Source organism: Gorilla gorilla, chromosome 12, assembly GCF_029281585.2.
Source record: "Gorilla gorilla gorilla isolate KB3781 chromosome 12, NHGRI_mGorGor1-v2.1_pri, whole genome shotgun sequence".
In the NCBI taxonomy this organism is placed as follows: domain Eukaryota; kingdom Metazoa; phylum Chordata; class Mammalia; order Primates; family Hominidae; genus Gorilla; species Gorilla gorilla.
Window position 1 is genome coordinate 54,555,474 of NC_073236.2, and position 26,497 is coordinate 54,581,970.

Sequence of the window (26,497 nt, forward strand, 5' to 3'; positions counted from 1 at the left end):
TCTCTGCAGCTGGCTCCAGCCTTCCTCCTCATCTCCAAGTGCTTCCTTGACACCGTGCTACAGGCAGCTCAATCCCACACAGACTCATCAAAATCCAGCCCTGATCCTGTTTCCTACATCCTATCAACCAAGACTCCTTTGAAAGTGAAAGGGAACACCTTTAACAACTATGATGGATGATGTAAACCAGGACATGCGGTCACCCTGAGTATTGTACAAACCTTGGGGATCATTCTGGCCTCTTCTCTTTCTCTCACTCTCTACAACTGACAGGGGACCAAGTCTTGTCATTCTAACTTGGACTGTCTCTCCAACTGTTCCCCTTCATCGCTGCTGCTCACTGCCCTGGACCTCTGTAAAGACTCTGAGCTGCCCTCCTGCCTGCAGCCCCTCCCCAGGCCAGCCCACCCTTCCTGTGATTGCATTACTTCCCCCCCCACCCTACCCCCAACAAAAGCTCCAGTGGTTCCCGATGCCTGCTCAGTGGGCATTAAAGCCCTGGCCTACCCTTCCCATCTCCAACTGCCTATTCCCAACAACACCCTCCATCCATTTTCTAGCCAGCCAATCATTCCATTCTCTGAGTGTTTCACTATTTATGCCCCCAAGTCTTTTGCCAAAAGGCTGCCATGCTTTTGCCAGTGACTGGACCACCACCCTGGGTATCTTTGGTCACTGGCCCAAGTGAAGGCAAAGGGCTGCTGAGGGACCGCAGCTTTCCCCAGTTGCACGTGGAAAAGGTGCAACTGTCATGATGTAGATGACACTTTCTCCTTCTCCCTCTCTCTCTCTGAGGCCCTTCTTTCTGGAGTTCCATAGCCACTGGCCTGGCCCAAGTTTGGGGTAGGGGTAGGGTATCTGAAGCCACTGCAATAGCAAGTACCCCGTGTTAGCCTCTAGTTCCTCGCTCTTGGGTGTCATTTCTTCCCGGGTCCATGAGTAGCCTTCCAAAGGGAATCTGCTGGAGAACTTATTGGAGGATGGCATCAGGCTCCAACTCTAGGGACCACAACCCATATGCTTGTTCTCTAATTGCTTTCAGAGTTCCAGAGAGACCCTGTGAGTTCCTGGGTATCCCCCATGTATATGATGGGGAATTCATTCTGCTGGTTTGATCTCTTTTCCTTTGGGCAACATCTTTAAAAAAAGTCTTCCTTGGAGACTTCAAACCTGGATCTTTAACAAGTCCTTGATGAAATGCTTGGAAATGCTCGTGTTTTTACCCTGGACTTGACAGCAGCCTCTACGGACTCCTTTCTCCATATTCTGCTTGGCTTGTCAGAGGCCAGAGGGATCCAAAAGAATTCCTCAGGGGAGGAAGCCCTAAGCCTACATCTTATTCTTTTTAGTTTTTTTTTTTTCTTTTAAGAGACGGTGTCTTGATTCTGGAAGTTGCTCTCAGAGGCAGCGTGCGGGTGTGCTCTTTGTGAAATTCCACCATGGCATACCATGGCCAGGGCCAGAAAGTGCAGAAGGTGATGGCGCAGACCATCAACCTCATCTTCAGATACTTACAAAATAGATCGCAGATTCAGGTGTGGCTCTATGAGCAAGTGAATATGCGGACAGAAGGCTGTATCATTGGTTTTAATGAGTATATGAACCTTGTTATTAGATGATGCGGAAGAGAGTCATTCTAAAACAAAGGCAAGAAAACAACTGGGTCGGATCATGCTAAAAGGAGGTATTCCTCTGCTACAAAGTGTCTCCAGCTAGAAATGATCAATGAAGTGAGAAATTGTTGAGAAGGATACAGTTTGTTTTTAGATGTCCTTTGTCCAATATGAACATTTATTCATATTGTTTTGATTACCCTTATGTTATTATAAGATGGCAATAAATGCTATGGGATTGTTTGTCTTACAAAAAAAAAAAAAGAGAGATGCTGTCTTGCTCTGTTGCCCAGGCTGGAGTGCAGTGGCACGAACATGGCTCACTGTGGCCTCCTGGGCTCATGCGATCCTCCCACCTCAGCCTCTTGAGTAGCTGGGACTACAGGCACACATCACCACACCCAGCTAATTTTTTTTTAACAGATGGGATCTTGCTATGTTTCCCAGGCTGGTCTCAAACTCCTGGCTTCAAGAATCCCACTGCCTCAGCCTCCCAAAGTGCTGGGATTACAGGTGTGAGCCACCACGCTTGGCTTCTTTTTAGCTTTGACAACATCTACTTCAACTCACCTGATTGCTTAGGCTGGGTTTTGGTTACAGCTAAGGCACAACTTCTTGTCCTTAACAACCTTTGTCAAGACACATGCTTGCTGGTGGAATCATGTACAGCCTCCACTTCACAAAGTCCTCTTCCAGGCATTGTCCAGGGAGGTATCCTTCGTGAGCACACACATGCTTCATAATTACAAACATGGAAATGATCTTCCTTTTAATGCCTGCTTTAAACAGCAGCCACTGGAGGTGGAGAATCCAGAGGTCTGGCCTGTGTAATACACTTCGATAGAAACCATGCCCTTGTGTACAGGCCTACGGGCCTTGTTATTATAGCTAACTTTTATGGTGGGTTTTAGGGGCTGAAAAAATTCTACTAATATTATTGGAAATACATTTTATAGCTTTGACTATGAAATACCACACACACACACACACACACACACACACCAGCAATAATTGAGGAAGTAATTGAAAACAAATAACACTTGAGTATACGTGCAAATTCTACACAGGTGACTGCAAACCACAAAGATACTAATGAGAAATGGCAGACAGGTTCTTGGCAGGTAGGATCTCACAGGACGTGTGCAGGGCCTGTCACAGTAGATATGATAACTGAGGGAGAGCAAATTCTCGGTCACTGTAATAAAACCAAATCCCAGAAGAACTTCTTTTACATCCCAGAGTGGAGGACAACTATTTTAGGATGTTGCTGCTTGGGCACACCTGTTCTATCAGAAGGGGCTGAGTATGTGATACTGAGTTTTCTCTTTTCCTTCTGTATCTTTTTCCCCTTTGTATCTGTGGTACACAGTACAGCACATTATTCAACATATGTTCATTAAATGGCCACCGAAACATCTTTCACACGGGTTAACAAATGGCCAGGCCTCACGTACAAGGTCTATTTGTTTGTTTTTTTTTTTTTGAGATGGGGTCTCACTCTGTCACCGGGGTTGGAGTGCAGTGGCATGATCTTGGCTCACTGCAGCCTTGACCTCCCAGGGCTCAAGTAATCCTCCTACCTCAGTCCCCACCGGGTAGCTGGGACTACATGCACGCACCACCATGCCCTGCTAATTTTTTTTTCCTGTATTGTAGAGACGAGGTCTCACTATGTTGCCCAGGCTGGTCTTGAACTCCTGGGCTCAAGCAATCTGCCCGCCTCAACCTCCCAAAATGTTGGGATTACAGACGTGAGCCACTGCGTCCGGCCACGTACAAGGTCTCTTTAAATGATGAATTGGAAACATCAGTATTTCTTCTTTTGCTTAAATTCCAGTCCCCTGCCAACGTACACTGCCATACCAAGATTAAACAGAGAAGGGCACCCAGAAGCATCTGGTTCGCTGTAAGCACTTGACAGCTATCAGCTATGATCATCATTTCTTCTTGCTGATGTTACTGTAACATTGTGGATGAAGCAGTGTTTGCCTTAATCAATGGGGGTGAGTTTGGAAGGCCTGCCCTCCAGGGATGTCTTAGTTCCAGGTGCTGCAATTTGCAGTCCTGGAAATGGAGAAAGGAGATAAGCCTGCAGTTTAGTGCCAACTGTGAAAGGTCAGTTGGGGGGGGGGCTGCTGGGGGCCTCTTGGGAGTTCTCAGAGGCCCTCCCCTCACATATGCACAGTATCTGGTGTCCCAGCCACCAAGTTCTGGAGACCTCCAGAATGATCGGAAGCTTCTGCAGGGTCCAGCCAGTGCTCAGAACACTCACGGCCCTCCTTTTTCCTTTCCTCATTCAACATCCCCGCATTTCAAGGCTCTCTACCAGCATTTCTTTGTTCATTGTTCAGAAAAAAATGAATCAAGCCATGACTAGAGGCTTGAATTCAACTTTAAAAAATTGTATGGCTCAAAGGGTCTCTATCCAAGTTTTTCCCAAAAGATTATTCTCCAAGGAAAAAAGAAAACAAAATGGCTAAATCGCAACATTTTTTCAGTCTCCATTATCCCACGGCTCTCTTTACCCCTTGAGACACACAATCTTCAATAGTAAACAGGGCTGAAGTTTGAGGGCAAGGCCTAGAGAAGCTGTTTAATTTCTACCCCGAAGACAAACTCAGATTCTTTCACAATTTTCCCTCAGGCCAGCCCTCTGCTTTATAGGGCCAAACCACTGAAAGAACAAATGAATGCGAACAATTTGCCTCTCAGCAGCGAGCACTAAGATTTCCTACAGATACGAATTCCCAAGCAAACCCTGCCCAAAGATAATACAAATGAAGGTTGGGTTTATCGGGCTTTTTAAAGGGTGGCTGCCTGATCTTCTTTAGGATCTGAATATGTTTACACGGGGATTGGGGGGGCGCTTACTGACAGAGCAGAACACTCATCAGTCTGCAGCGGCTCGGCCGCTCATTCCACAAATACTCACTGTGCATCCACCATGCGCAGCCACTGTGTGTGGTGCTGTGGGGGACAGAATGACAATGTGTCTTGGGAGGTGGCCTCAGCTATAGGTGGGGAGGACAGGGCTTCTGTCCCAAATGGTAAATGTCATAGAGTGGGGGTGTCACTGAGTGTGGGGGTATTGCAGAGTTAGGCCAAGAGGTGGGATCTGAGCTAGACCTCGAAGAGTACAGATGGCAATTTCCACAGGGCAAGGCTCTATTCTAGAACCAACGTATTCATATTAATAAATAAGCAAGGGTTTTGAACTGAAAGGACCTACGACACTGTTTTCCTAAAGACGCCTTCGGAGGCGTGCATGGCTACAATTTGTCTTAAGTCTCAGAGGTCAGTGATGGTCACCCACTGGGGAACGAAGGGCATGCAGACAGCCCCCCAGACCCCAGTATCTGCAGGGTTTGGGACAAGAACATAGATGCAAGCCCATACGCTTACACATGTAAAAGTTATAACTCAAGCTGACAAACTGTTAAATACATTCTCTCCTCCTCCCTTGACAAATATGAATGCTATGAAAAGGCCAGGCTCGAATTTAGAATTCCCAGACTCCTGGGTTCTGTACCAGAATGCGGTGGTGGTAAGAGAGCCTCATCTGGCACCCCCACCATTCCCAGTTCCACCTTGTCCTACGAGGTCTTGGGACCACACATGGAAACATCCCAGATATCTCAGCACCCCCATCAAAGCTCAGCCCCAGGCAAACGCGAGCCCCCCATCTCAACCTATAGGTGTGCACACCAGTGGCTTGGTGCACGTCCAGGGAAGAGGCAGGCAGGCTCTCAAGCCTCAGGATCCCATTCTTTGGATCCTCAGCTCCGTGGATTCCTGGCCTGGTCAGGAAGGAAGTGGCCAGGGTGGTCAGAGCAGGGCCCTCCAAAGTAGGGTCCAATGCAGGCCCCCCTGCTCAGGTCTAAGGGTACAGTGTGCACAGGCAAGGATTTGGCTCACTGGACTGTGAGGCACACTGTGTCGTGTGGTTTTGATTATGAAGATACAGGCTAACCTTTATCCCAGATAATGAATACAACATTAGTCTGGTTTCCACTTAATCCTCATCAGCCCTACTGAGTTTAGTATTGTTGTTATTCCCATTTCACATATGAGGAAACTAAGATTAGAGAGATTTTAATTTATCCAAGGCCACACAGCTAGGGGTTGTGGAGCCAGGATTTGACTGTTATACTGAGTCTCATGGCCTAAAAATACTCAGAGGAAAATCATTTCCTGATCCCGAATCATGGAAAATCAAGAGCCGGAAGGAACCATGACATTCATAATGTGGAACCCTCACTACGTGGCGGGAGGGGGCAGGTAGCAGAGGAGAAATCCAGGGTCCTGCTTCCGGGGCAGTCCCCATGCGGGCAGCAGCATGTCCCACAGAGTTCAGGAGGGCAGCAGCACCTGGTGGGTATGCTGTGCAGTGGGCGTGGGCTCCCCAGGGGATGCAAGGGGAAGCCAGTCAGGGTCAGGCAGGGCCAGAGCAGCCCCGTGGGCATGTGTGGCCAGCAGCTGGCACCACAGCCCTCTGTGAGCTGAGAAGGTGACCTCACTTCAAGTGGGGCCCTTGGAGCTATTTTCTAAAGCTGCTGCCTTTGATGCTTTCTTCAAATCCCGTGAGCAAAGTGGCAAACTTGGGTGGGGAAGCCCCAGAATCTGGCTGCTGTGCAACTTCATTCTGTTTCCAAACAGCGGTGTGGGAGCTCAGCGCCCACTCCACCGGGCAGTCCGAGGATGCCCTGGAGCTAAGCCGGGGAACCTGTTCTTCCTCCCTGCAGCTGTGCTGGCCAGCCAAGGCCTTGGTAGGTCAGGAAGGAGGGATTTTTCTTTTTTTAAATTAATTTAAAATATTTAAAACTAAGGTGTAATATGTATATATAAGCAAGTACACAAATCTCGTGTGCGACTCAATGAATCTTTAAGACAGGATTTTGTTCTGTTGCCCAGGCTGGGGTGCAATGGCTCAATCAGAGCTCACTGTAGCCTCGAACTCCTGGGCTCAAGCAATCCTCCTGATTCAGCCTCTCGAGTAGCTGAGACCACAGGCATGTGCCACTACACCCAGCTAATTCTTAAAACTTTTGTAGAGATGGGGGTCTCACTACGTTGCCCAGGCTCTAGTGAATTTTTAATATGTAATTTTTTTTTTTTTTAAGACAAGAGTCTCACTCTGTCACCCAGGCTGGAGTGCAATGGTGCGCTCTCAGCTCAGTGCAAACTCTGCTTCCCAGGTTCAAGTGATTCTCCTGCCTCAGCTTCCCGAGTGGCTGGGATTACAGATGCCCGCCACCACACCCAGCTAATTTTTGTATTTTTATTAGAGATGGTTTCGCCATGTTGGCCAGGCTGGTCTCGAACTCCTGACACCTCAGGTGATCCACCCACCTCGGCCTCCCAAATTACAGGCATGAGCCACCAAACCTGGCCCAATATGTAAATATCAATGTAACCACCAGCCTAGATCAAGATGTAGAATGTTTTAAATTGATTATAAGTTGCAGAAGCAATGCATGAACACACTCTCCTTGTAAAGCATTAAAACATGAGCTGTGAGCTGACCCCTCCCAGTGTCCCGCCTACACACACAAGGCCCCACTGTTATATGTAATTGATTGTGTGTCCGGAAGCAGGGGCTTCCCCCTAGGCATTCCCAGGCCTCTAGGCAGCTGAGCAGCCTGACCCAACAGGTTTAGGGTCTTTCTCCTTGAGCATTCTCTTCTGCCCATTCCCTTCCCCCACCCAAATCCTCCAACAGAGAAAGAGCCTGTGGATTCTCCCACCGTGGATAACACAACTGCCTCGCTGAGCTTCCTCCCTCCCCATCCTTACAACTGAAAGCAGTCTGACTCGGACGCTTCTAAGCTGTGGCTGCAGAGAACACAAAGAGCAGCCTTCGGCGCGCGGACGCACCATCGATGAACTGGGTTGGGTGGGGGCGGGGGACGCCAACCGGCCCCAAAGCACATCGAAGCCAGAAACTGCCCGAACTAGTTACATTCCAGCAAGATTAGCACAAGGCCGGGCCTGCTCCTGCGCCCACCCCTCCTCCCCTCCTGAGCCATGAATAGGATTTTTAACTATTTCCCTCCCACTTGCTGTCCAGCCTCACACATGGACAATGCTCCCCGCTGTTTGCACATTAACCTCCCATTTGCCAGGCAGCTTCTCAGGGGCTGCAGATTAACATCCACCAACTCAGACAATGATCCCCGGGGAGGGGTGCAAGGGGCTCAGACAAAAGCTACAGACACTGAGCCCAGTCAATCACTGCACAGTGACCACTGGCCAACAGTGCAAGGGACTCCTGGACTCCAGACACACAGGAATCACCACAGGCGGCTCATTCCTGGCTCTGGGCACCTGCCCCACGTGGGACCAGAGGGGATACTCCCCTAATGCAGGCCTACAGCAACCAGAAGACACCCTCCCCACCCCATCTAATCTGGGACATTCTGGCCTAGGAGGGGCCCAAAAGGATCAGGGACTGAAGGGCTGGGAAGGCAGAGGGCAGCCCTAGGCAGGCCTCGCAGACCCAGCCCACCCTGTTTAGGCTTCTCCTTTCTCCCGGCAAAGCGGAGCTCTCAGGGGACAGAACAGGAAGCAGGTGCCTTAGGCCCCTGCCCTGGGGCTCCCTGGGAAAGCTGCCTGGTCTCTCAGCAAGAAGGGCCCCTGACTGAAGCAGCTTGTAGACATGATTCCATACATCAAAGCCATTTTCCTATTCCCTTGTGCGCAGGTGTGCACACAGGCATGAACTTGGAAACACAACAGCATGTAGGGGGGAGGGAATGGGGAGACAGCTGGACTGTGAGATATGGGAATGGTCCTTCTATGTCCTAGGCCAGCAGCTCAGCCCCTGCATTTGTATTAAAAATCTCCTCCAGGTGATGCTCATGCACACTGGTCCGGAACCAGAGGCCCTGGAAGTGAACAACCGCATGCATTAGCTGAGGATCCTGTTAAGATGCAGTCTGGGTCAAGAGGTGTGTCGTGGGGCCCAGGATGGTAAGTTTCTAACCAGCTCAAGACACACTCTTGAGGCCATCTCAGCGAGGCCTCAGACTGGGCGCATCATCAGAAGGGCGATCTCTCTGTATGCTGCTTCACCAAGTAGTTGTCTGGCTACAGTTTCCACCCTTATCGAGAAAGGTCACCACCTCTCAAGACAGCCAGTTGCAGCTGCGGACAGCTCTGTTTGAGTCCTTCCTCATATTAAGACATCCAACAGTGACAATCTGAAGTCTTTCTTCTCTTGACCTGGTAGTTCCAGACCCTCAGAAGACCTTGTGGCTTCCACTCATGTTTTCCCCACATACCTGTGCCTCCTCATCTAGGCCAGTGAGGCTGTTTTTCTGAGCTTCATTCTCTTCTTAGTACTAATGCCAGACAGGGTGGGGGCAGGGCAGCAGATCTCAGTGCAGATTGGCGAGGCTATTTGGGTAGGAATGAGAATAGAGCCCCCAACGGAAACAGAAACCAGAGTTCTAGCCTGGAGCAGTTAACATACAAGAAACTTAAGGACAATTAAAAAGCAACAACCACAATTAACGTGGTTTACACAGGCAAAACTCATTAATGTGGATCAGGGTGCTGGAGTTTACCTTTGCTAGGCAAACCCTTTTTACAGACAGTACAGATTAATTGCAAGCAAGACTCCAAGGGGAATATCTAAATGGCTATGAAACAACCTTCAAGCCCCCCAATGCAGGAAAAAGCACCACTGACCTACAAGGGACACACAGAGGACTTCGTCCAGGGAGCCCCCTTGCCAGTCTGGCTTCAGTTCCTGGTGAAGTTCAGAAGCAATAAACCTGTGCTCCTTTTGAAAGGTTTTATAATTCAGAAGACCCCCTAATTCACACTAACATCCACCCCAAGTCTGAATTAATTGTGTTACCCAGCAGTTCTGCTAAGGAATCACTTCATCATCACTGCTGCAGGGAAAATTTGAGCGGGGCTGATGGTTTGCAGTGGCAGCAAGTCTACAAATGATTATCCCTAATGAGATGATGCGAGAGCAGCCTCAAATAAGGCACTCCTCCAGCTGCTCCGTGCCCAGCTGGGCTTCCTGCCCTCCCACCCGCTCCAGGCCATGAGCCCTTCATGGGGCTCTCATGGCAAGAGGGGCCTGGATCTTCCAAAGGTGAAACCATCCCAAAGACCCAAGGGCTCCCACTCAGTCTCCTGCTGCCACTCCCTGCCCCACTGCAAGGTCACAGATGACAGTGGGGTCTGGCTGAGCTAGGACTGAATCCTGACTGTACCCCTTACCAGTTGTTACCTTGATCTAAAGTTAATCTTTCTGAGCCTCAGCTCCCACATGTTGAAAAAGTATTAGTATAATCCAGTTCCTAAGATTGTGTGGTGGTTTAACTGAGTGAACGCTTAGCATGCACAGGGCCTGGAGTAGGTAAACTCTTAAAATGGTAGTAAAAAGGAGGAATATTTCTTTTAAGGACAGGGAGATGGCCCCTCTTTCTTTGAGGCTCCAAAGCTCACTGTTCTTCTGTTGTGACACTAACCTGTCCCTGCCTTGAGATCAGTTCCACTACTTGTGTTGTTGCTCTGGTGGACCAGGAAACAGACCGTTCCTATATAAGGTCATGGCCTCACTCATCTTTTACTTACCTACTGCAACGTTCAACCCAATCCTTGCAATTAGTAGGAACCTGATCAATATTTCTGCATTGACTTGCCAGCATGAACCAGCCTACTCAGGACCAAGCATGGAGGTTGTAACCAGATGGGTCAAACAGCCAACAGACCAGACCTCCCTGCCCCCGCGAGCAGGTTTCTGTCCTTACAAACAACAGCAGTTGCGTTTAGGTAAAACGACAATTACCCTTCTGACCGGCTGTCAAACTATTCATGAAAATGGCCACCAACATCCTATTTTTTAAATCAAACACTAAGCCATATGTCTGCTACACAATGAAAAATCCCAAACCTATGTGGTTTAATAGGCTTTCCAACATTTCTTCAGAAGCCTAGATCCCTAATGTTTACATTTAAGGTGACACTGGCTCACGGTCTGTTGTTCCATAGTCTTATTGCACTGTCTACACATCCTACCTCATTTTTACAGAAATGGGTCATTAGGTCAGGGACCACCTTCTTCCACGTCATGACATGCTTTGGTTGGGAGTGGCGAAGGTCTAATTTTAGGCCGTCTGAGAAAGGGCCTAAAATTTCCTCAAGTAAGCAATAGAGATCAAGTTTTTAGGTTTTCTGAGGTTTTAAAACCAGAAAGCCGTTCTGTTTCCTTGAGCTGCCATCCATTCAACCCTAGAAGTTGCAGCCTGCCGTTCTGGGCTCAGAGAAGGGAGGACTAATGCTCAGAACAGTTTCCCTGGGGAGCTGGATACTAGGTGCTGAGGTTGGGCTCCCTGGCAGGCACAGGCCTCGGGGAGCTTGTGGTAGGGGCTGCTTGGAAACCACACACTTACTCTGATGACACTGTTTGTGTGCAAGCATTTCTAGACTGTTCTTTGGAAATGGGCTGTAGAAAACATTCATTCCTTCAAAACACACCGCTCTTTTGTGGTCTTTTATTTCCCCCTTCTTGGCTTTGCTACTCTCCTGGGAGTCAGGGACTCCCCAAACTCCCAGGGAAGGGATCTCTTTTGGAGAGGCCACGCAGAGGGGTCACACCGAGGCTTGGGTCAGGGTAGTAGAGTGATAGCAAATGCTCATGTGGAATTGTCTGCCTGAACGGGTGGCTATAAATTATCACAGGGTATAACTGCCCGAGACCACGTAGGTGAATTATCTACAAGTCCTGCGAATGCTCAGGGGTGGGTATCTACAGCTGCCATGAATATGGCTTCAAAATAAGTTTCCTTAGACGAAAACAACTGAGAGGCCAGAGGCATCAGCTAGCCTGTGGGGAGGATGTGGGAGGACCACCCATGGCCTCAGTTTCCCTGGGTGCACCACTCACTTCCCTCAGAGTCCTTTCTGTGATACCTGCCTCCCCCAGCCCTCTTGTCACTGTACCACCCAATGCACACACAGCAGCAGAGAAGCATCTGGAGTGTGAGTGTGTGTGTGTGTTTTGAGAGAGGATCTTACTCTGTTGCCCAGGCTGGAGTGCAGTGGCGCAATCACAGCTCACTGAAGTCTCGACCTCCTGGGTTCAAGTGATCCTCCCACCTCAGCCTCCCAAGTGGCTAGGATTACAGGTACGTGCCACCACGCCTGGCTAATTTTTTGTATCGTTTGTAGTGATGGGGTTTTGCTGTGTTGCCCAGGCTGGTCTCAAACTCCTGAGACTCAAGTGATCTGCCTGCCTCCGCCTCCCAAAGTACTGGGATTACAGGCGTGAGCCACTGCACCTAGCCTAGAGTGTCTCTGAATTGCAATCTGAATTTGAATGGGAAACTGTCAGCTAGTTTAAGGGGCAAGCAGTAGGTAGCTTCTTGTCACATTTTCTCAATCAGATGCCAGTCACAGGGAACTATCAAAAAGTGGCGATTTACAAGAGTGACCTGAATAGACGCTCTGGTCTGGTCTCTCTCCTTCAGCTCTTATATCCAGCTGGTCCCTTCTGTCCTGAAGAGGTAAACAGCCTCAAGCGGGGCCCAGAGACTTGGGTTCTAACTCGACCCCAATTAGCAGTGTGGTGACTTTAGGCAGGTCCTTTCCCCTTGCTGATCACAGCTCCTAGAAAAAGCCTTTATGGAAACAAACATGTATTAGACCCCTACTGTTTACACTATATACTGTACACAATAAAGGCAAAGGCTTTTTATTTCTTCCTCACAAGCTTCTCTTTGTGTGCATAGAAATGAGTGCTGATTATCATTTAGACATAATAATATCCGGATATGGGTCATTAAGCAGGGCAGTGACCTACCCACTTGGTCCACTGACCTATTCTTGGTTATTGCAAAACATTATTCAGACAGCAAGATAAATTGGTTAATTTTTCTTTCCACTTCTAAATTGTTAAATTAGTTACAGCAAAAAACAAAACCCAAGTAAACAAACCACACAAACCTCCTAAATACAAAGTAGGGCCCTGATCCTGCCATCTGTTTAACTCCTAAATATAGGCTGGTTTATCTCTCTCCCACCTTCTGGTGGCCTCAGACCATGTTTCTCAGGCCTCTAACTCTTAGCTGCTATTTAGAATCCAGCTGTTAATTACTTCTTTAACACCTTTTTGCTGCTCAGTCTGAACACTAAGCATTCTCCGAGACTACAGTTTCTCCTTTGCCTTTCTTTAGCGGCTCTGAAAGGTCTCTCAAAGGTTATCTGTCCTCAAGATGTGCCTAATTCTGTGCATTCAGGGCTTTCTTTGCAGGGGACGGCACAACTTGGGAGCTTTTAACATACACGAAACACAAAATAGTGTAATACAAAGCTAGCCAGGCTTATTAAAAATCTCATTTTTCGGCTGGGCATGGTGGATCACGCCTGTAATCCTACCACTTTGGGAGGCTGAGGTGGGTGATCATTTGAGGCCAGGAGTTCGAGACCAGCCTGGCCAACATGGCGAAACCCTGTCTCTACTAAAAATACAAAAATTAGCCGGGCATGGTGGCCGGCGCCTGTAATTCCAGCTACTCAGGAGGCTGAGGCACGAGAATCGCTTGAACCTGGGAGGTGGAGGTTGCAGTGAGCCGAGATAGCACCACTGCACTCCAGCCTGGGCGACAGAGTGAGACTCCGTCTCAAGAAAAAAAAAAAATTCTCACTTTTGAGCTAGTCTATGTTTAATATTTAATATATTACCGAGTGCTTTTTTAAAAGGCCCAGTTACCAATTCCTGTGTGTGGCAAGGTGAGAAGGCCAGGGGTGATGGGTGCCTTATGGCTTTGGTCTATTGCAGATGCCTTCCAGTAGTGGACCAGAGCAGCTGGCACTGGTGTACTGGCATCTCCTTCAAACTCAGTGTTCAGTGATGTCACGTTGGTAGCTTGAAATCAGCCACAGGGAGAGTATTTACATCATGGAAATTGGCAAACACTAATCAGAGCACAATCCTCCCCACCAGGAGCTGACTGTTAAATATTTACCAGTACATCACTGCTTATAACCCATTTCCCCACTTCTCTTTCTATCATTAATTTAAAGGACTCATTTATTGGGCACACAGTCCACTGCATTAGACACAAATGTTACAGAAAAACAACAATAACAAATGTTACCTTTCTCTGTCCCTATGTCTATGTCTTTACACTGCAAACTCACTTAATCCTCAGAACAACATAGTGGGATAAAGAAATAGTGTTATCACCTTTTCACAGATGAGGAAACTGAGGCACAGAATGGCAAAACCTTGCTCATGGCTGCAACTGATGATGCTTCCAGACCCAGAACTGAGGGCTTTTCCCCACCCCACAGAGCCCATGGGTTTTCTACTCTCCCAGGAAAAGGCCTGGATGGAGGCCCAGTGTGCAAAAACTCAGGGATATGTTCCACCAGAACTAAGACTCAAGAGCAAATGAGTTTTATGGAGGCTTTGTACCAGGAAGGGTTCTTAAGGGAGACAGTTGTGCAGGCTGTGAGGAAGGTTCCGCAGACCCCCAGAAAAGCAGGTGAGTGGCAACTGAGGTCACCTTGAGAAGAGGGGTTTTGGAGTACAACAGGCCCCTTGGCCTGGTACATTTTGTCAAGGCAGAAAAATGCCTTCCACTTCTGGAGGGAAAAAAAGGAAAGAGGCACAGGATGCAATTAGGAAAGAACAAATATATCCTCAGATTCTCACAGCTGAACAACTAGGGAAAACCCAGCCTGTAAACAATCAAAAACTGGGTGTCGCCAGAGCAAATACCCAGGTCTCTGCTCACCCATGCAAGGGTAACTGCACGAGAATCAGGGCCCACACCAGCACAGGCCAGCGAGGGACCACTTTTTCCTTAGCAGTAGTGGCAGCGGCAGCAGCTGGTTCTCCTGCTGGGTTCCCAGTTGGAAATTCCAAAGGGAACTACTTTCTGCATTCAGCACACAAAGAGAAAAACTGCAACTAGTGAAAAATAAAAACTAAAATTTCAAATGCTACTTTGTAGAACGCAAACAGTCATAGTCTGCCAACAGACATTAGGCTAGGTATTTCCTTATGATACTTACGAGAGACAGAAAACCAAGTTCACTCCCCCTTTCCCTACTTCCTCCAGTTTTTTTTTCCCTCCCCAAGGGAATGAGTCAAGTCAGTCAACAAGTATTTATGGAGCACCCACAGGATTGCAGAGTCTGGGAGGAGGCACGGGTTGCTGGAAGAAGCCCAGGATAGCTCTCATTTGAGACAGTTAAAGGAAATGTCAATCCTCAGGCCAGGTCTAAACAGGGCAGTAAAGAACTGACTGCCACCTGGGTGGGTTTATTCTGGACCAATCACTCACTCCCGGCTGAGCTGCCTCTGTTATTGGCAAGGTTATCCACCAAAGTGGGTGGATCAGCTATGTTCATGTACATTTTTGGAAAACTACAAGCACAACGCTAGCAATCTTGATGGTTTAGGGGGTGGGAGTTGGTGGTTGGCTGAGATACTCTTCTTCCTCCCTCCCAAAAGGCCTCACAACGATAAAAATTAAACAAATGTTGTCAGGTGTTCACCATTTCTCCTCTGCAAATGTAAGTGTGTATAAGTGGGACGGGAAGGCTAGCAAAACCCAGGGCCCATGGAAACAGCCTCCTGGGGGCCTGTCCGCTCTAGTTTGGAGACTGGGTTGTATTTATTTGGCTGCAGATCCTGCTACTCCAAGTGTGTTCCCTGGACCAGTAGCATCAGCACTATGTGGAATTGTGTTAGAAATGCAGAGTTCCAGGCCCCACGACTGCCCTACTGAAGTAGAATCTGCGTTTACACAATCTCTTCAGATGGTTCCCATGCATGGGTGAGTTGAAGAAGCACCAGTCCCAATAACCAAGCAAGTGTTTGTTATTAAACCCCAGAGAGCCCCCAAAGTCACATTTGGGGAACATCTGCCTTTCATATTGCAGGGGGGCAGTTAGCTCCCTAGATTTCCTGTTCACAGAAAGCAAATACCAGTAAAGCCTAAAGATTTATAAATCTATTATGACTCCTGGTTTAAAAGTAGGTGCCTGGAAGGACCCAGGTCAGTTGCACATTATTCAATCACCATAGGAAGATATATTCTTGGAGCTAACAGAACCGAACACTACCGGCCACAAGGAGTCCTTTCACATCTACATTACACTCAACTAACTGCATGCTGGCCTAGATTCGCTTCTGTTTTAAATATCCAAGCTATGTTTGAATAACCTGTATGGTTACAATTAGGATCACTGCATCTGGGAAAGTCACCGCAAACCCCCACACATAAATACGGTGATTTTAATAACAAATAACACATTTGGAGGCTGGTATATAAGTATGCAGGCAGAGGAAGCCACTGAAGATGTTAATTTGCATGTTCACAAAGAAATGGAATCCAGCTGCAACGTTAATGCTTAATTCTACAGAGCCATAGGACACCCGCGCAACCTTACCATGGGCATGCTCTAAATTTAAAGCCGATTTTCAAACCCTCACAATTTTGGCAAAAACCTCAATTCAACTGCTTAAGGAGACTGGATTTTCTGTGAATCCTAAAATAGTGCTAGCAGAAAAAAGTCCATTTGTTTAAGTTTTGCAAGTTAAAGACAAGTATCTGAATTGATTTGATGCAAAGGTTCTCAAAACATTCACCTTGGGGCAGGAAAAACAAAAGGTCTCATTGGAAGAGATTCCTTCTTATAAGGGATTGGAATTTACGGACTAGGGTCTAACTTAGCTGTTGCTTTCTGGCCTCCTACACTTGTATTTACTGTTTAAAATGTGAAAATTATATCAGTCTTTAAGAAGATAAACCTTCTGAAATAGGATGCATATGAGTGAATGTGTTTGTGTAAGAGGGAGAGGTTAATAATAGCGGTCATGGTGATATTAATAACAATAAAAGGTAGTGTGCTAATTTGGATATTGTATCCTGGTAAGCTGTGTTCACTTCACCAGTTTCTCTAAGAAAATGGAGTCTGTTGAACTGCTCACTAGCATGGTGTACTTGCTCAAGCACCTGCAAAAAGACAGAGGGGGCTTCTTGTAGGGATGCAAACCCAGTGGGGCAAACAAACAGAGCCTGGTAATAGCACAATCAATCAACTGTTTCAGTTATGAAGGAAAGAGCTGCTAAAACCTCCCACTCCAGTGGAATGTACCTCACTGAAAGCTCTTGGCACTCACTCTTTACAGAGAATGGTGGGTAGCCAGGACCTGTGGTGACATCAGGCACAGAGCAATTCTCCTGTCCTACAAGTGAACAAGAGGCAAGGAGGGTGGCGGTCAAAACCATCATGGGGGCACATGTATCAGATAATGACTAGACTGCATCATTTCACGAGATAAGAAAAAAATATCTTGAGAGAAATGCTTGAGAGTCCTTAGGATTGCAATTCTGCTGAGCACTTGGCTCATCTGTTATTAATAAATGCTGGTGGCAATATCCATGAGTACACTTGTCAGAGGGGCTACTTCCTCCCCCACCGAGCAATGGCCAGATGGAGAAGTCAGGAGACCTGCGTGGAGAGCCTCACCTTGCCAGGGGCAAATCCATCACCTCAATAAGCCTCAACTCACTGTCTATTAAATAGGAGTGATTATACCAGCTGCACTTAATTCTTAGAACTATTTTGAGGATGAAATGAGATAATGGATGTGAGTCGTTAAGTATGTCAATCTGGGAATATGTGGGTGGAGCTGTGTGGGAGGTGAGCTCCCTTCTGCTCTGTCATGAAAGGCATGTGACACTCTTCATAGTACTTCCCTCTCCCAGGCCCCCAAATAAGCTTGACTGTCAATTTTGACACATTTAGAATTCATTAAGTAATTAAATCCATTTTGATCTAATTGAGTTTTCCTTTGAGGGCAGTTTAAGATTCCACTAAGCCTGTGAAGCTTATGAGTAATTGCAAGTGGAAACTACACCCAACTGTGTTGAGATGTCCATCATCGATTTTTTCCCAATGCATGATTTCACTTGCCTGGATGGCACTGTTACCTCTGGAGATCAGAACCAAGCCAACCACCACCACTAGCAGAAACAATAAATAACACCATTGCATTGAGTCAGCACTGTGGACAGTCCTGTCCTAAACCACACTCATGGGGGACACCTGACTGCCATTCACTTGGAGATCTTTCTGGGCAAAGGAGAGCTGGTCAGTCACTGGGTGACCAAAACCGGCACTGCACTGCCCAAGAAGGACATGCCCATCCTTTAACTGTTTCCATCTGACAAACTGCTGTTGGTATATGGGCAACTGTTGGTCTGTTTTTTTTTTTTAATTAATTAATTTTTTTTTGAGATGGAGTCTCGCTCTGTTGCCCAGGCCGGAGTGCAGTGGCGCGATCTCGGCTCACTGCCAGCTCCTCCTCCCAGGTTCATGCCATTCTCCTGCCTCAGCCTCCTGAGTAGCTGGGACTACAGGCGCCCGCCACCACGCCCAGCTCATTTTTTGTATTTTTTTTAGTAGAGACGGGGTTTCACCATGTTAGCCAGGATGGTCTCGATCTCCTGAACCTCGTGATCTGCCCGCCTCGGCCTCCCAAAGTGCTGGGATTACAGATGTGAGCCACCGTGCCTGGCCCGGTCTGTTTTAAAGAGGCCCCTGGCTCTGACCTTGTAGCTCAAAGATGAGCCATGTGGTTCCAGGTCCCCATCTGGGACTTCTGGTTGCACTGTGCCAGTGGGAAGCCTTGTCAGCCGACCTACCCCATCTTAGAGGGAAGAGGGACTGGTGACTGAAGGCAAGGAGGGCTTGCCTTCAGCCCTCCATCCAAGAAGGGAACCCCCTATGGCCCACTATCCTAAGCAAGTGCTGAGCCATAGTCAGCTTCACCCCATTCTCTATGGGAGCCTGACACCAAACCATTGATTACACCAATCTTCTCAGATAAGGGAGTCCAGCTCAGGTTCCAAGTCTGGAGACTTTTTCCTGAGTCTCCTAGGGGGCCAGACGTGCCTGGGATTTTGAAGAGCCTCCTCTCCCTGGTATCTGTCTTGATACCAGATTCTATTCTGGAATCTGTCCTGCTACTGGGCAGAGTGCCAAGTCTATATTTTGAGGACAGCAAAGACCTGCATTTGCTAAACCTAATGGTTGTTTCTCAGCCCTCATCTCACTCGACCTTCAGCAGCACCCCCTCTTCCTTCGTACACTCCCCTCCTTGGCTGCAGGAATGCGGCGCCCACCAGGTCTCCTCCTACCTCTCTGGCTGCTCCTTCTCAGTCTCCTTTGCCAGTTCTTGCTCTTCTCTCCAGTGTGCAAAAGCTGTAGTGCCCACGGCTCAGCCCTTGACCTCTTTTTTTCTCAACTTCAGTCTCAGGGATCTCCTCCAGTCTCATGGCTTGAAGTACCATCAACATGCTGATGACTAAAGTCTCTGTCTCTAACCTAGACCTCATCCCTGACTTCTAGACCCAATTACCCCACTGCCTATCACTCTCCCCACTGGATGTCCAAAAAGTATCTCCAATACAACATGTCCCAAACAGAGCTCCTAATTATTTCCTCCCAAACCTGCCCCTCCCACAGTCTTCTCCATTTCTGTCAAGGACACTTTCTTCTTTCCCACTGCCCAGGAGACATTCCTAGCTCTTCTTCCTCTTGCTCCCCACATTTGTTCCATCAGCAAATCCTGTCACTCCTCCTTCAAAAATGGGGCCAGAATCTGAGAACTTTCCCCATTTCTACTGCCACCATCCAGGCCCCACTGGCCCAACAACTTGTCTCTGATTTTCTACCCTTGACCCCTTCGGTCTATGATTATATCATGGCAGCCATGGCGCTACATTAAAACAAAGGTTGGATCATGTCACCTTTCTGCTCAAGACCCCTCTCTACTACCCATCTCAGTCAAAAGGCTTCATCATGGGCTGCATGGCCCTGTGACCAGCCCCCTGTCCCCTTTCTGACTGTGTCTCCTTCAGTGCTGCCCCCCAGCCTTGCCCACTCTGCTCCAGCCACTCTGTTCTGCCCGCTCCTGGAACCTACCAAGTGCCATCCCCTTTGCACCTGCTGTTCCCTCTGCCTGGCGTGCTCTTCCCCTGTGTATGTGTCTATAGAGTTTGTCACCTCCCTGTGAGGCCTTCAATAAATATTGAATAAATGAATGAACAAGCAAACTGAAGGCTTTACCCTGAACCCTCCCTGGCAGGCCGGGATCCCACAGTTTGCCTGTTCGTTCTTTCCCCGTGGCTGGATCCTGAACTCCGCCCACCACATCTCCCACCCCCAGAGGGTGCTGTTCACAACGTGGTCCGTGGCTAGCAGGGCAGCTCCCAAAGTCAACTCTGCAGGGACCCGTGTGAAGTCACAATATGAATATTCGGCCCTTTCTAGGGTGCCTGGCACGTAGTGGATGGCTCAGCGTATATCTCCTGAACGAAGCTTCACCTCTCACCCTGAGCCAGAATCCTGCCCACTCAGAACCCAAGACCCATGCCTGGGGCTGCCTCTGGCCAGGAAGCTCTCTCTCCTCAGCCCATCCCCAGCCTTCTCCTCCTGGCCCAGCTCCCCCTTCCCTTGCTGAGTTTCTAGCACCTCTTATGCTGTTCACACCCAGACAATTCCGAAAACACTGGATCCCCTGTGAATGGTGTGGAAATGCAACTTCCCCATGTGGAATCGCTGGGCATGTTCCCCTTCCCTTCCCCTCGAACCCTGCACAGAGGGGGCCATTATGTCACACAAGGCCACTTCACGAGTAAGGCACAAAATGGCCCTTTTGGAACTCAAAACAAAGCTTAAGAGCCGCACCTAAGTTACTAAAGCTTCCACTCAGCCTCACCCATTCCTAGCAATAAGCTGCAGCAGCCAGATCTGCTCCCACCTCTGGGTGATGGCTGGGAACACCAGGCTGTTACCTTTCATCAAAAACACAAAGGGACAGCAAGGGACCTCAGGCATGTAATGGCGCCGAGGAATAGCCATAACTTGTTATTACAGAATTAGTTCTTTCGAAACTGTGTGCCAACTGATTATTAATAAACTGCAAAAATGAGCTAAGGGTGGAATAATTGGGGCTGAATGCATACCAATCCTGCACATGTTAACCAAGACATATGAGGTTCAACTAGAAGCCAATTGAACAGTTACTTATTGTTAACTACTATGTGCCAAGATGTCGGTGCGCCCAGATCTTTAAGACTTGCGGGAGGCCCCACTGCCAGAGATGTGTAATCTAAATGGGGAAAGGAAAGGAAAACATGCCCTTTCATTCAATAGTTTTTAAAACAGTACAGTGTACTAGGAAAGGCTGAGGTAAAACATCTGCTTCAATAGGGAGGCAGAGAAAAGGGGATACAGGGGCCCTGGGGAGATTTCTTGAACGAGACAGAAAACTGGAGATCTGCAAAGAGAAGAAACAGGAGGAAGCAACACGTCCCGTGTGGAAGGGGAGAAAGTGGGTGCTGTGAGCAGGAGTGACAAAGTCTTCAGGAAGACTGAGCCTGGGGACAAGATTGGCCTCAACATTTGCCTTCTATACAGGGTGTGCACAAACCTCAATGCCAAGCCCCATTCAAGGAAAAGGAGGAAGGCCGCAGATGGACCTCACTGACTCTCCCTACAGCAGAAGTGGGCACAGCTGGGTGCAGCGTCTAGGTCAGGAGAGGTGGTGTTTGCATTCATGCTGTCATTAACGGCTGTGGTCAGGCTTGGATGAGGACGTCAAGCTGACAAAACCTCAAGGTGATGGAGGACCATTCCTTCCACTATTTGTGCCATCCCAGAAAGAAGGGAGGTAATTCTTAAGCGCGACATGTTCACAAATGGAAGTGTGGATTTGGCCTGGATGTTGGCATTTTACTTGGGCCGGGGCTTTATGTGACGTGGGTTCTATGTTGGCAGCCCAGAGGCAGCCAAGTGACCCGGGGAAGCCAGCAACCATAGGGTTCCCAGCCTCATGGTATCAATGGAAGAATTATGAGATCACAAATGTCAGAGCCCCTGGGGCCTTGTAGGTAAATGCTTGGTTTGATTTTAAGTGATCCAGATAATAGAAGAAGTTCTCACTGGCTTCTTTAAGATGGTCCCTTAGACTTACAGATGTTTTTAGGTTCTCATGATTCAAAAATCTATTCTTGCCCCCCCGCACCACCGCCCCTCCCCCAAAAAAAAGCAAGCAAGCAAAGAGAAACCTGAAAGGAATATTTACCAAAAAGCAAACTATTCCTGGACTCACGGAGTTATCCAGGTCCTAAGGAAATACAAATAGAGTCCAACAGACAGTTTAGTTAAAATACTAAAAATAAACAGTGGCTGTATTTAATTTCTTTTTTTAAGTTTCTAAGGAAGTCAATAAAATAAAAATATATCTGGGGCCTGAATTATCATGCATGAACAAGGACTGCTTGAAAGTGTATCCAGGTCGGGCGCGATGGCTCATGCCTATAATCCCAGCACTTTAGGAGGCCAAGGTGGGCAGATCACCTGAGGTCAGGAGTTCGAGACCAACCTGACCAACATGGTGAAACCCTGTCTCTACTAAAAATATAAAATTAGCTGGGCATGGTGGCGGGCACCTGTAATCCTAGCTCTCAGGAGGCTAAGGCAGGAGAATCGCTTGAACCCGGGAGGCAGAGGTTGCAGTGAGCCAAGATGGTGCCATTGCATTCCAGCCTAAGCAACAAGAGTGAAACTCCATCTCAAAAAAAAAAAAAAAAAAAAAATGCATCCAGTCCTCTGGATCAAAGAGTGCGAAGAGGCTCTTCCCTGCTGTACCCCTGCTCCCATCCTCTAGACTCAATGAGTCAGTCAACAAACTTCTACTGTGCACCACCATGTAGAAGGCACTGAGGACAGGGCATTTCAAGAGTCAAATGAGGAAATACTCGTGTGCCAAATTCTGTTCCCACACTGAGAAAGAAAGAGAGCAAAAACTGCTGAGCTCCAAAAGACATGCTGTGTAAAAAATGTTGAAAAGGAAGACAAACCCTTTAAAAGGGTGACCTTGGGCGGGCCCTTCCCAATTGAGTTAAATGTCACTAACTCTGAGAACTTGTACTTTCTGATTTCCTGATTTTGCAGAATCTAAAGCTAGCATAATGAATTTAAACCCTCCAGCTTCCTTCCTTTCTCCATTTCCTTAAAAACAAAAACAAAAGGCACAGATTTAATATTTCCATTAAAATAAAACTTAACAAAAAGCATCACATACTTTTACTATTACCATAGTTTAGGAAAGAAACACATTTTTCTCTCTTTTGGCTGCAAGATTATTTTTTTCAAATTTCAGCAGGCACAAAATTCTGCCCCTTGGTGACTTAATCTGTAAGTACAAGCACTATTTCAGGCAACTGATTTTTTTTTTTTTTTTTTGAGGCAAGAGTCTTGCTCTGTTGCCCAGGCTGGAGTGCACTGGTGTGATCTTGGCTCACTGCAACCTCTGCCGCCTGGGTTCAAGCGATTCTCCTGCCTCAGAGTAGCTGGGATTACAGGCACTCGCCACTATGTCCAGCTAATTTTTTTTTTTTTGTATTTTTAGTAGAGATGGGGTTTGGCCATGTTGGCCAGCCTGGTCTTAAACTCCTGACCTCAGGCGATCCACCCGCCTTGGCCTCCCAAAGTGCTGGGATTACAGGTGTGAGCCACCATGCCCAGCCAATGGTTTTATCATCTGTGTGTTTCTCAGTTATCTCCTTCACCTCTAACACGGGAACTGTTAGAAACAGGAGGGAAGTTCCCATATCAGCCCTTTGACTCCTCTCCGGTTTGCCATCCACACCCTCTGCGACGACAGCCTGAGGTTTAAAACATCCTTCATCTCCACAGCAGTCCCCCGGCTTCCTCTGTGTTCACAACAGCCTTGTGAGAGAGGGAGGTGCAGGGACATAATCATCTCCATTGTGCAGAGGAGGAAAGGGAGGCTCCCAGAGCTGCTCTGTGCAACGTGGTCCATGCAGTGCAGTGGCCACTTGCCCATGTGGCTATGGAGCCCTGGAAATGGCATGCAGGCCACAGGAAACACACACGGAACACTCAGTACGAGAAAAGAACATCCAACGTCTCAGTAATCAGTCTTTAAATTGATTACATGTTGAAATGCTAATACTGTTGATGAATTGGGTTACATAAGATATACTATTAAAATTAATTTACTTGCTTCCTTTTCATTCTCTTTTTTTTTTTTTTTTTTTTTTTAGATGGAGTCTCGCTCTGTTGCCCAGGCTGGAGTGCAGTGGCGCGATCTTGGCTCATTGCAACCTCTGCCTCCCAGGTTCAAGTGATTCTCCTGCCTCATCCTCCCCAGTGGGTGGGATTAACAGGTGCGTGCCACCATGCCCGGCTAAATTTTTTGTATTTTTAGTAGAGATGGGGTTTCACCATGTTGGTCAAGCTGGTCTCGAACTCCTGACCTCAAGTGATCTGCCTGTCTCAGCCTCCCAAGGTGCTCAGATTACAGGCATGAGCCACTGCGCCCGATCTTCATTCTCTTTTATTGTGGCTACATGAAAATTTAAAATTACTGCTTCAGCTTATATTTCATTTTTATTGGACAGTACCACCCTGGAGAGATTGGTGCAAAGTCATCCAGCAGGCCAGGGACAGACCTGGGCCAAATCCACTGCTCCCACTGCGTTTGGGGGCATGGCATCTTCCAGGGCATGATGGGTTGGGAAGAGTTTGCACATAGAGGAGAAACAGTCCACACTGTGCCCAGCATGAGGGGGAAGGATGCTGCCTGGGGTCTGTGTCCGTGGCAGGGCAGGGAGGGGTCTGGAGGGCAGGGAGCAACCCTCACAGCAGCAGAGAAGCAGGGCAAAGGACCACAGGGAACGCCTCCGACTGCGTAGGAAGGAGCATACAGGGACTGCAGGGAGAGCCTCAGCCTGGCGGGCTGGTCCAGTGAGGGAAGTGGGGTATATACATCTCCAAAACAGGGACCCAACTCCTATCCCTTCCTTCCATCTCTTTTCTACACAGTTAAGGAATTACGTTAAATTTTATATCAGATTTAGTCATACCCCTGGACCCCTGTTTAAAATGCTCCAATACCAGTTTGGCCAACGTGATGAAACTCCATCTCTACTAAAAATACAAAAATTAGTCAGTGTGGTGGTGGATCACGCCTGTAGTCCCAGCTACCTGGAAGGCTCAGGCAGAAGAACTGCTTGACCTCGGGAGGCGGAGTCAGCAGTGAGTGGAAATTGCGCCACGACACTCCAGTCTGGGCGACAGAGTAAGACCCTGTCTCAAGAAAAATAAATAAATAAATAAATAAATAAATAATAAATAAAATGCTCCAAAAGATTGTTCCCTGTCCATCCAACCTAAAGTAGCCCCTCAGATACTACCCCACTGTGCTGCGCAGTCCTCTGTATGGTGTATCATTACTGTCTGGGTGTTTCCATCTGTTCACTGTCTGTTTCCCCCCAGCAGAATGTGATATCCATGAGGGCATAGACTTTGCCTGTGTGGTTTTCTGCCCCATCCTCAGCTCCTAGGACAGTGACTGGAGGCAGAAGGCAATCCATAAGGAAGCGTTGAAGGAAGAATCAATGAAGGAACCACGGCCCCAGCTGTGCGGGATGACTCAGTTCCTACCACGGGTGCCATGTGCCGGATAAGATGCTGCTCTGAATCCCCCCCAAAAGAGTAGTCATCTTCCTTGCAGAGAAGGCAGCTGAAGGCTCCGTGTCTCTGTTTGCTTGTGCCCTTCCCCCAGTACCTGGAGAACAGCCTTCCCTGCCCCAGCTGAAGCTCCTAAGCCCGCCTCCCGCTGCCTGCCCTGACTTCGGGGCTCCTCCCCTTCCTCCAAAACCCTTCACAGGACACAAAGGGCCGAAGCCTGGAGTCGTCTGTGTGCTGGCCTTTCTTCCCCATGCGCTTATGGACTGTTAGTGAATAGTCTTACAGTGCCTATGTCTTACACAACTGAATCTCCACCTCCCTCGCTCGCTGCCACTGCACCAGGGCTGCTCTGGGTATACAGCAGGAACCTAATAATCATCTGCTTCAACTGAGCCAGGCAGGGAGAGCCTTTCCTCCCACTGACCCTGGCGGCCCAGGGCGGAAGCCTCCTTCGCCTGGAATGCCACCACCTGTTGGGTCCTGCCCGCATCACCTTCCCCCCGCGTCACTTTCCTCTTTGTCCGCTCACACTTTGCTTGCATGCCTCCTGCTTCTGTGGAGGCATGTCCTCCCTATGTGAAGAGCCAGGGAGCCTGCGAACCCCGCTTTAGGCCTCCTGTTCTTACCCTCTCCTCCCCGACCCTGCCTGATTTGGCAGCCCCCCACCAGCCCCCTCCCTCCTTCTTCATGCCCCTCCTCCCTCCCCCATTATCCTTAGCTTTGCAACCCACCCCCCCAACCCCACTGTTTACACAGCTGCAGAATGAAGAGATGCTCTCTTCTCCACTCTCCAAGCCCAGGGTTAATATATATGTATTTCTGGCTCCCCACAACTTGGGGCAGAGGGAACACTGCCCCCAACCCAATCTCCTGTAAATAGTTGGTACATGGATAATGACATTTTCTGAGGATGGAAAAGCATGTTGAACCACTTAGAGTGAGTGATCCTGTGGATGCCTGTGCAGGTTGTACATAGCCTTCCTGTAGCCCAGGAAAGGAGCAGCTGCTCCACACTGTGGAAGCCCCACACAGCAAGCGACAGGCTGAGAGGCGGCTGCACTGCAGACCTCGGAGTCACCAGGGCTCCAACCAGGGGCCACAGTTATAACAAGGATCCTTCACTGGATCCTTGTTATAACTGTGAGCTGTGATTGCACCACTGCATCCTTCTCAGTTCAAAGCTTGGCCAAGTGTGTGGGCAAGTTGCTGGAAATTTTAAAAAACACAACAAACCACTAGACAAACTGTCCAGGAGTTCTAACAAATACCTTAGAACTATAACAAAAGGCTTGAAGGTATTTTGGGCCTCTCCAGTCCTAAGAGGTGCTCCAAATGATCAC

At 48.3% G+C, this 26,497-nt stretch overlaps 1 protein-coding gene and 1 pseudogene across 1 annotated transcript in view; one reads left to right on the top strand and one right to left on the bottom strand.

Moving 5' to 3' along the window:
• TCF7L1 (transcription factor 7 like 1) overlaps nt 1-26,497 on the bottom strand; it is a 174,159-nt gene that overhangs the window by 43,851 nt on the left and 103,811 nt on the right. The window lies entirely within an intron of this gene.
• LOC101152709 (small nuclear ribonucleoprotein E-like) lies at nt 1,384-1,836 on the top strand (annotated as a pseudogene).